The following is a 9,801-nucleotide window of genomic DNA, read 5'->3' as shown; positions in this document are numbered from 1 at the left end:
TCTAATTGGGGCTTTTGATTTTAATTATTTTTTTTTTGTTTTTAAGTTTTTTCCCTCTGCCTTTAGTAAAACAAATGGTGATGAATTAACTTTTCTCACATACTTAGGCATGAACCAAAATATCGATATTATCGGCGATATTTCGCCAATAATATCGTTTTTGTGAGAGGGCGATATTTTCACGAGTATCCATTTAATTATCGTCAATATATCACGATATTATCGATATTATCAGATGAATTCGTCGTTGTCGTTTGGAACCCTACTCCCCTATTGACGACAACCTCTTCGATCGCTTCCTGGACTCCCTCCTCTTCCTCGTCTTCAACAAGATCGGTGACTTGAAGACCCTCGGCCACCGCTGCGTCATTCTCTGTGGTGGTGAACGACTCTCGACGATGTGGCAGTCATCGGATCCCATTTGTTCGACGGCGGGACCCACTTGAACCCTTTGTCGCCTCTGTCCACGAGGTCCTCGTATGTGCACAGAAAGTGATCGAGTGGTGCTGCGTGTGACGGCGCGCTCGAATCGTCGACGATGAGGACGAGTCGAGGGAGGGGGTGTTCGGCGGGAAGAAAGAAATGGCTTCGCTATGGCGCAGGAGTACGGAGACGATATTGCCCATTGACTTTTTGATGGTGAACATCTTGGCCTGGGTGTCAAGCCGCGCCACCACGGCGTCGAGCCGCATGCAAGGCGGAGGTAGTTCATTTGTTCAGTGCACTTCCGGATCGCGTTCTCGGCGTAGATCTGTGTGCTGTCGACGTTTCCCTTCTCCATTGCCTTCTTGATCTTGAGCTTCTCAACTTTCTCCTCCTTCTCGCACTTCCTGGACTAGCACTGGAGCAACTTAGAGGTGAATTTGAGCTCCATGATCTGGTTCATCAACTTTTGGGGAATTTTTTGGGGGAATTTGATTTTCTAGGGTTTTGGTTTTCTGATCAGAGGAAGAAAGATCCGAGCTTTTGTGCGTTTTTGGACTTCAATACACGTGTTTCGTGTCCGTGCCTCAGAGAAGTCAATAAAGGAAAGGCCGAAGTTTCCTACCTTGCTTTTTTGGGCCCTTCTGTGCAATATTTTGGGCCTCGCTTGCAATTATGTTTTCAAAATATTTGGGGCATGTTAACCAAATTGTTAGTGATATCAAGGGTTTTGCCTCAAATTTTTGAATCATTAGTTGGAACCAAGGTCTAAAATATCGATATTATTGGCGATATTTCGTCGATAATATCATTTTTTTAGAGGGCGATTCGAACCCCTCCCTTTGTCAACCATGCACCTGGTCTTTATCCAACTTGCTACAGATGTGTTTGTGATTACATATTCAGCCTATAATATTTATATGGTCGTTAAGATGTCTGCAAGGCTTGCAAGCTAATATTTATTATCTAGGATAAATTTCTATAAAGTGTAAAATATTGTACTAATTCATTATATATAAATGATTATGGTGTGTTTAAACATCTTTCATTAATTACTACATATTTTCTACACTCACAATGTTTGCCAGCTCACTATATAATCAACTTAAATCAGTTAAATCCATCATGCAATGCATTTCCTTCCAATTTTTTGTGATAAACTAATAAATAATTGACTAAATAAACATCCTGCAAAGTTTCAATAAAAATTTCCAAGTTTTTCTTACAACTTCCATGGTTTTTATTCAATTTTTATCGATATCGATAATATTCCGATATTTCCATCGAAATTTTCATGTTTTTGGACTACCGATATTTCTGATATCATCGATATTTTATACCTTGATCTTAGGTTTTGTGAAGAACCCAACCTTTTTGTCACCGAGTGAAAACAATTGGGCGGCAAAATTTGGCGCCTAAAATTTTCTGAGGAATTTAGGCTTGCTATGTGACGAACAACATTCCAAAATTGTTTTGTATCCCACACTAGTATGTATGTGACGTTTTTTTTTTAAATTCCTCACATATTATACTAAAATGTGATGAATTTATGGGCGTCACATAAAATGTCGTCACCTAATCCTTGTTTTCTTGTAGTGAAAATAAAAAAAATGCACGTGGATAGAATCAACATTGTAACTGATTGTTTATTACTTTGTGTTTACATGTCTGATCACAGGTAATGATATAGATAGTCACACACAAAATTAGAAGCGAGAATAGCTAAGAATATTGCCTACATGTTGTATGTTTTATAGGAAAACCCCAAAGAAAAACAAAGCTAAGTGGGTGATTAATTATACACCTTTTTATTTTTTTAAAGGTGAAATTCATAAACTATTTATTGAGTAAAATGAGTACCTAAATTCATTAAAAATGTTGATTTCATCTCTAATCTAATATTTAAAGTTGTTCCATTGAATTTTTGTCAACTTAAGTCACGTGACTTGCGCATGACATTTAAAGATTAATACCGTCATTTCATTCCTATAAGTTCTCAATATTACATATAGGTTGCGAAGCTAACTTCTAACTTATCTTCCAAAGTTAACTTCATATGCTATTTTTTTTAAGAAAGAAATAAAACCTTATACTCATGGAAATTACTAATCTACCTTATACTCATAGAAATAAAACCTTATGCTGATTTGCTGATTTGCTGAAGCTGTTGATGAGCTCTTGGACTTCTCATTCCTATCAGATTGATAACAGTCTCTTTATGTTCTCAAATATTTTGGCTTTAATTTTACCTCTTTTGGGAGGAAGGAGTGGCTTCTTCTTTATACAGTGGTGGCTAATTAGTAATTTTGTCATCCATCCTTTTTGAGTTTGTAGCGGTGTGGATATGAGACTGAGGAGGGGTCGAAAAAGATTGAAGAAGTTCATGGATTCTTATGAGACCAAAGACAATGACAAAGCAGCTATATATTTTAGGGTTGCTGTTTTTTTTTTTTCAAAATTGTTTTTGTTGTGCTGTGAGAATAAACAACTGTTTAAAAAAAGTAGATAAATGTTTAGTAAACTATAGTGCTAAAAATTAATTTTTAGTGTTCACCTGCCTCCAATGAAATAGCTTTTTGAGAAGCACATGTAGGACGACTTCTACTTTTTGCTACTTTGGATTTGATAAAAAAAACACGTTTTTTTTTCATTTACCAAACACAATTAAGACCCTAAATTTTTTAAAAGCTGCATTTAAAAAATTTAAAGTAACCCTAAACTATCCCAAAGAGAAGATTTCCACACATTTCTTTTTTCTTTCTACACAATACTTTTTGTTTTTACTTTTTAAATTGAACAAATTAAAAAATTGAATTATAAATGTTCTAAAGAAGAAAATTTGTGTGTGGAAATTATTTTCCTATATTAGTTAAGCTAATTTTGTGAGCATGACCTAATTCCATGTAGTGTGAACGCATGAAAAATTCCTGAAGAGACAAATATACGTTTTAAAGTTGAATCAAAGAGAAAAATTAGGGTTGGTTCGGGTCGGGATCCCTCACTGAAACCCCTAACCCAAATTCCAAACCAAAATATTTCGGGATGAGATTTTATATCCCAAAACTGAACCGAAACTATTCAATTCTCGAAATTCGGGATTCCCGAAACTGTTTCCGGATTTTCGGGTCACTTCAGGATTGGGCATTGAAGCCCAAAATGTTGGGCTTTTTAAACTTCTTACAATTTAATCTCTTTAAATAGTAAGCCCACTCATTTTTCAGGAAAATAAAAAAAGTTAACAATTGCAGGCTTGCAGCCCACTACCCGCAGCCCACCTGTTTTTGTTTCACAATCACATAAATTCAATTCAATCAAAGTTCACCACTATTTCATCTCATAATTTCAATTTTCATACCAAGCAAGTAACAACTAACAAGTTAAGCTTAAGTTCACAATTGTCTACCAAACTAGTTAATTAAAAGTGCATGCAACCAAAATGAAATAAGTTAAGTTTTACAAACCAAACTTCCGAATGAATTTAGATTAAGTTACAAACCAAAAGCAAAACTTAGTTTATAAGCAAAAAAGTGCATGCAACCAAAATGAATCTTAAGTAAGTTCATTCCCTTTCGCCCCTTCGGCCCCTTCCCCTTGTTGATGAACGACCCATTGCCATTGATGGTGGACCCCTTCCTCTTGTTGATAATTGAACCCTTCTTTGTGTTGGTGTAGATGCTCTTGAAATGGGTGGTTGCAGAGGTTGTGATGGGCGGCGTTGAGCTTGAGGTGGTGGAGGAGGTGGCATTTCACTTTGTGTGGGATTCTCCTCACCTCCCATATTAGGCAACTCTAAAACAATAAAAACAATAAAACACAAAATATATTTAGAAAGTGAATGCATAAATTATAAAACTAAGAAAATAAAAACATGAAATCAAATACTTCACTTACCCTTCTCCAAGTATTCAAGTTCCTTGTAGAACATGAGGTCGTCGATTGTAGACTCCTTGTAGAAGGATATTTCATTCCCCCTTAGCCGATCACTTGTACACACCAAAACCTCAACTGTTCTCGGTGTTATGGAAGCTCTAAAATGATCTACAACTCTCCCACCAAGATTAAAAGCATTCTCACTAGCAACGGTGCTACTAGGAAGAGCAAAAATGTCCTTAGCAACCTTACTATATGTTCCACAATTGACTTTCCATCAATCCAAAATATTGAAACCCTTATATGTTAAGTTTTGGTGAGGATCATTGAAGTACATATCCACTTTATTGGATATCTCGTTTTGTAGGGCCGTCGCTCTTTTTGTTGGATCTTCTTTTGCATTCTTGTAGCAACATCATCATCTTCCAACCCCGAAGAATCATCTACCACAACACTTGGTCTTTGATCCATTGTAACACTACTACTAGAAACCTCTCCCTCCTTATACGCCTTAAACAAATATGTCAAGTTTTTTTTAATACTTGTCTTCACATCCAAGATTGCCTCACATGAATAGCGGAGTTCTTCTAAGCTTGCCTCCAACAATTCAAACTTGTACCTCGGGTCGAGTGCTTGAGCTATAAAGAGTATAGGGTTAACCTTTTCAATGTGCCCCCAATACTTGTCAAACTTAAGCTTCATGGAAGTTGCCACACCTTGCAAAGTGGCATTAGAGGAATTGCAAATCTTTTATTCTATCTCCACTTGCAATGCAATCATCATGCCGAGTATTAAGTTTGAAGTTGGAGTTAAGGTTGCACTAAGTGTCAAGGTGGCATGATAAAACTTTTTAAGAAAGTGAGCAAAACTCACCGCCCTCTCCCAATCTTCCAACACCGAAGGACCCACTCGTTTCACCTTGGTTGTGACCCCATTAATCTCTTTAGATACCTCCTCTTGAAAGTAAAAGATGAAAGTGTTGCACTCATCCGCCATCCTTGAGAACACTTGCTTAAATTTGAAGGCACTATTGAGCATTTCATAGGTGGCATTCCACCTTGTGACAACATAAATAAGAATATTCAACATCTTATCAAATCTCATCAAGATGCAATACTCCTTAAAAGTCTCCAACCTCGCAAGGGATGAGTGTATAAATTTGACACAATTCCTTATCCCTTCAATCTCAAGACTAAGCTCCGTCATTCCATCTTTAACTATCAAATTGAGGATGTGACAAGCACACCTCATGTGCAAGTGAGTCCCGTCAAGTAAAAGAGTACTATTGGACTTGAGCCTTCTCTTCATGTATGCAATGGCGGTGTCATTGGCACTACCATTGTCAACGGTAATGCTAAATACATTGTCTATGCCCCAATTATTCAAGCATACCTTTAGACACCTCCCAATATTATGATCATCGTGAGACGTAATTTGAACAAAATTTAGGATCCTCTTATGCAATGTCTAATCATTATCCAAAAAATGTGCCGTCACCACAATGTAGTTAATATTTTGGATTGAGGTCCAAGTATCGGTAGTGATACTCACCCTCAAACCATCAACCACCCCCTTGATTTTTTCCTTCTTTGTAAAATACAATTCTAAAACTGCCCCGCCACCTTGTGCCTATTTGGAAGCTTGTATTTTGGATTCAAGCCATGGATCCAATCTCTAAAGCCATCTTGATCAACCGCCTTAAAAGGCATCTCCGCTTTTGTTATCCACTTCATACATTTCATATCAAGCCTTTTTTTATTGAAAGTGTGAGCGACAATTTGACCCCCTATCACCCCTTGTGACAACAATGGTTGTTTTGAATCTGGAGCCTCGTAAAGACTAAAATTCGAGCATTTCTTCACATGATTAAGAATATCATTTGTCCCATGTCTAGAAGACTCCGTGGGCACTTGCATTTTGCAATGATTGCACTCCGCCATAACTGTTGTAATCCCAAATTCATCGGTCACATTTACCTTAGTGGCATCATTCCACGCCGGACTTGGCCCTTTAGTCCTATTACTTTTTTTCCGTTGACCCACCCTACTTGCTAATTGGCCATCAAAGGCATATGCCGCATGTCAAATTCAACACTATCCTCCTCACCTTCTTTTTCCTCTATTTCTTCATCTATTTCTTCTAACCCTATATCAGCATCCATATCCGGATCATTATCACAATTATCTTCATAGTATTCAGTTTGAGTGTATTGTGGATTTCATTTTACTAAAACCGAGGTCCTAGGTGTACTAGTAGATTGTGATTGGCTACCATTATTAGACCCGTCCATCCTGACAATGCACAATAATATATCACAACCATAGTTCAACATATATATAATATTCATATATCTCATATCTTGATCAAACACATATATATCATAACCATAAATCGATCCATAAATTGACAGAGTGCACATTCCATAAAATGATCCATAAACACATATTTATCTCTGATCCATAAATTGACCATAAACTAATCCATAAACATATATATATATATATATATATATATATATATATATATATCACATATATATTAAACACAGATTGCACATTCCATTTTTCAGGACTCAATATTGTAAGCTGAAGATTGCACATTGCACATTCCATTAATTGTAAACTAATATTTATCTCTGTAATGTTGCCGGCACAAGATTTTGAGGACCTAGAAGTGCACCATCGACATGTTGCAGGTCTTATTTTCCCACCCTAATCTGAAACCCCATAAAATTCATGCAGGTCCTATTTCCCCATCCCCTATAATTTTATTATACAAATTTGTGCACCTACCCATCCTAATCTTAATTTGAATGAACCCACAAATTCGATCACCCAACCTCCTAAAGGCATGCAGGTCCTGCACCTACCCATCCTAATTTGAAACCATAATCCTCAAACCCTCACACATTCGACAAAATACTCAGAAATCAAGTGAATCACCATGAAATTTGACCCTAAACAGTAAAGAACAAAACCCCATTGAAAATCAGAAACCCTTACCTAGATTTTGGGACTCGATTAGTGTCAGATTCATGTCTTCATGCGTCTGCGTCTGCGTCTCTATGTGTGTGGCCGGCTAGATGAGTTTCATTAAAGTGGACAGAAGACGGAAGGAGCAGTGGGACTCGAATCGATGGAGGAGCGGAGCGGCGGGAGCAAGAGCAACGTTCGGGAGATTGAGTGAGAGTGTGAGACTGTGAGAGCGAGTGACTGAGAGACCTTGTGAGGATAACAAATGACCTAACTCAATGGACGGTTGGATTAGATCTTAACCAATCCAACGGTCCAAGTAATTTCTAATTATAAATTAAAAATAAATAAATATATAATATTCGGTTCGGTTTGGGATTACCGGACACTTTCAAAGCTATGGCCGAATCCCAAATCGAAACTTTCGGGACGGGTTTGATTTCAGGTACTGAATTTTTAATGAAATTTGGTTCAGCCATTTTTCGGTCAAATTTCGGGACGGGTTTGGGATTTTCAAGAAAAAATTCCACCCCTAAGAAAAATCATTAAAATAGACAAGTGTTTTGCTGGTTTAACCAAAGGCCAGCCACCATAAGGCAACCAACCATCTGACCATATGAATGAGGATTCTTTCCGGATTTCTTTGTAAGGATTATGAGGATCCTTAAATCGTGTTCGTTTATTGTATATCGTGCGGTCAATTTTTTTCATGTACCATTCATATTTAATTTTAAATAAAAATATTTAAAATGATTTATAACCGCATGATGTACGATGAACATGCATGATTTGAGAATCCCCATGATCCTCACAAAGAGGATCTAGAGACGATCCTCATTCTGACCATATAACACATATGGATCACATCAAATTGTGTTTTTATTACCAAATCTTAAGATGGAATTGATCACGTATTACAATATAGATTATTCCCTTTTAATAAAAACGAAAATAATGAATCATTTATTTATATTATTTGTCAAATAGAAATAGGATCCGTCAACGCGTGTGGGTCTCATCTCTATTAGAGAGATGATATAAATAGATGGTAAGAATAACATTTTTAAAAAAGAACAATAGTGCTCCAAATGAATCCAACCCGGCCGTGGCATGTGGCATTTACAATTTCAACCTCGCCAACACAATAGTCGTTATTTAGGATAGTGCTATTCAGATACTTATTTTTACCTCCGACACGCTCTTGTTAATTTTTAATAATTGATATTCTTCAGTTCATTTGATTCGACGTTAAAAACTGAGAGGAATACGTGTGAAATAAAAAATAGATGTGAATAACACTGCTTTTAATTTATTTCTACATAAATAAAACTACTTTTTGCGGCCACCTTAATCCTTGCGGCCACCTTAATCCAGGGCCTAGACGGGGCCTGCCCAGGTTGGAGGGCGTTCTACGGCAAAGTCTTAGGGTGTAACTAATTTTCTATAAATCTCTCGTCACTTGATCATAAAGAATACATATATTCTTTGAGTTTCATATGTACTACAAATTTACAAGGTCCCTGATAATACCTTTTATAAAACAAAACAACTTGTATTTACTTAAGCATAACGTTTATCGTCCATTTGTTTTATGCATATCTTTTTTAAATCGAATGCTTTCTTTTGCAGATATAATCTTCAAACAGTAAAAAGAATGAACAATTTTAGTTAAGATGTTCGAACTGTAAAAGTTCATTAATTAGAATTGAGGGGACAAGTAAGTCTCCCATACTTTTTTTTCTGCTAAAATTTGCAGAATAGATAAACTATTTTCTCCTCTAAAAAATCCCGCCAAAAAAAAAACATGAAATACATTTCCATAAAAGACCTAAAAACTTGTACATAAATATAGTAATTTCCTAAATAACCAACTACCCACTTCAGCTAAAATGCCATGGGAGTCTACTGGCATGACCCTACCAGTCTTTTTTATTTCAAACCTCTATCTGTGTATATATATAGGAAGAAAAACCAATCAAAACTGCACCAATTCAAAATTTATTTCAAACTTGAAATGTGGCTATCTCTATTCCCCCTATGGAAGAGAAAAACTTACCTACACCTTAATACGTCGCATATACATCTCAGACTAATAATGTAATTCTAAATATTGTAACGTTCCTACATAACATTGTATTATTGATCCGTAATGTCATGGCGGTGTTGGTAAGCCTCTCTTCCTATGAAAGTGCAGGCTCAGCTTCCAAAGCATGCTTCCAAAGCATCCTCCTTTCTTTATTCCCAGTATTTTCACCACCGATGCTGCTGCAGCTTTTACTTTTGAGCCCAACGTTCTGAAAATCTTGGCTTTAATCTGACCTCTTGGCGGAGGCAGCCTCATCACTGGCCTCTCTCGGCAGTAATCAGCTACCATGGATTTGAATTGTACTGGAGCAACTGAAGCCATAAAAAAAAATACAGAGCTAAAAACCAGAGAAGGATGATAAAGTTCAAATTTTCAGAGAAGGGGAAGATTTTGAGGGAGGAGGAAACTTGGTGGGCTGCATACATTTATACACATTGGGAATTCTTGGGT

This window comes from Malus sylvestris, chromosome 7, assembly GCF_916048215.2.
Source record: "Malus sylvestris chromosome 7, drMalSylv7.2, whole genome shotgun sequence".
In the NCBI taxonomy this organism is placed as follows: domain Eukaryota; kingdom Viridiplantae; phylum Streptophyta; class Magnoliopsida; order Rosales; family Rosaceae; genus Malus; species Malus sylvestris.
Note: the sequence above shows the minus strand (reverse complement) of the source record.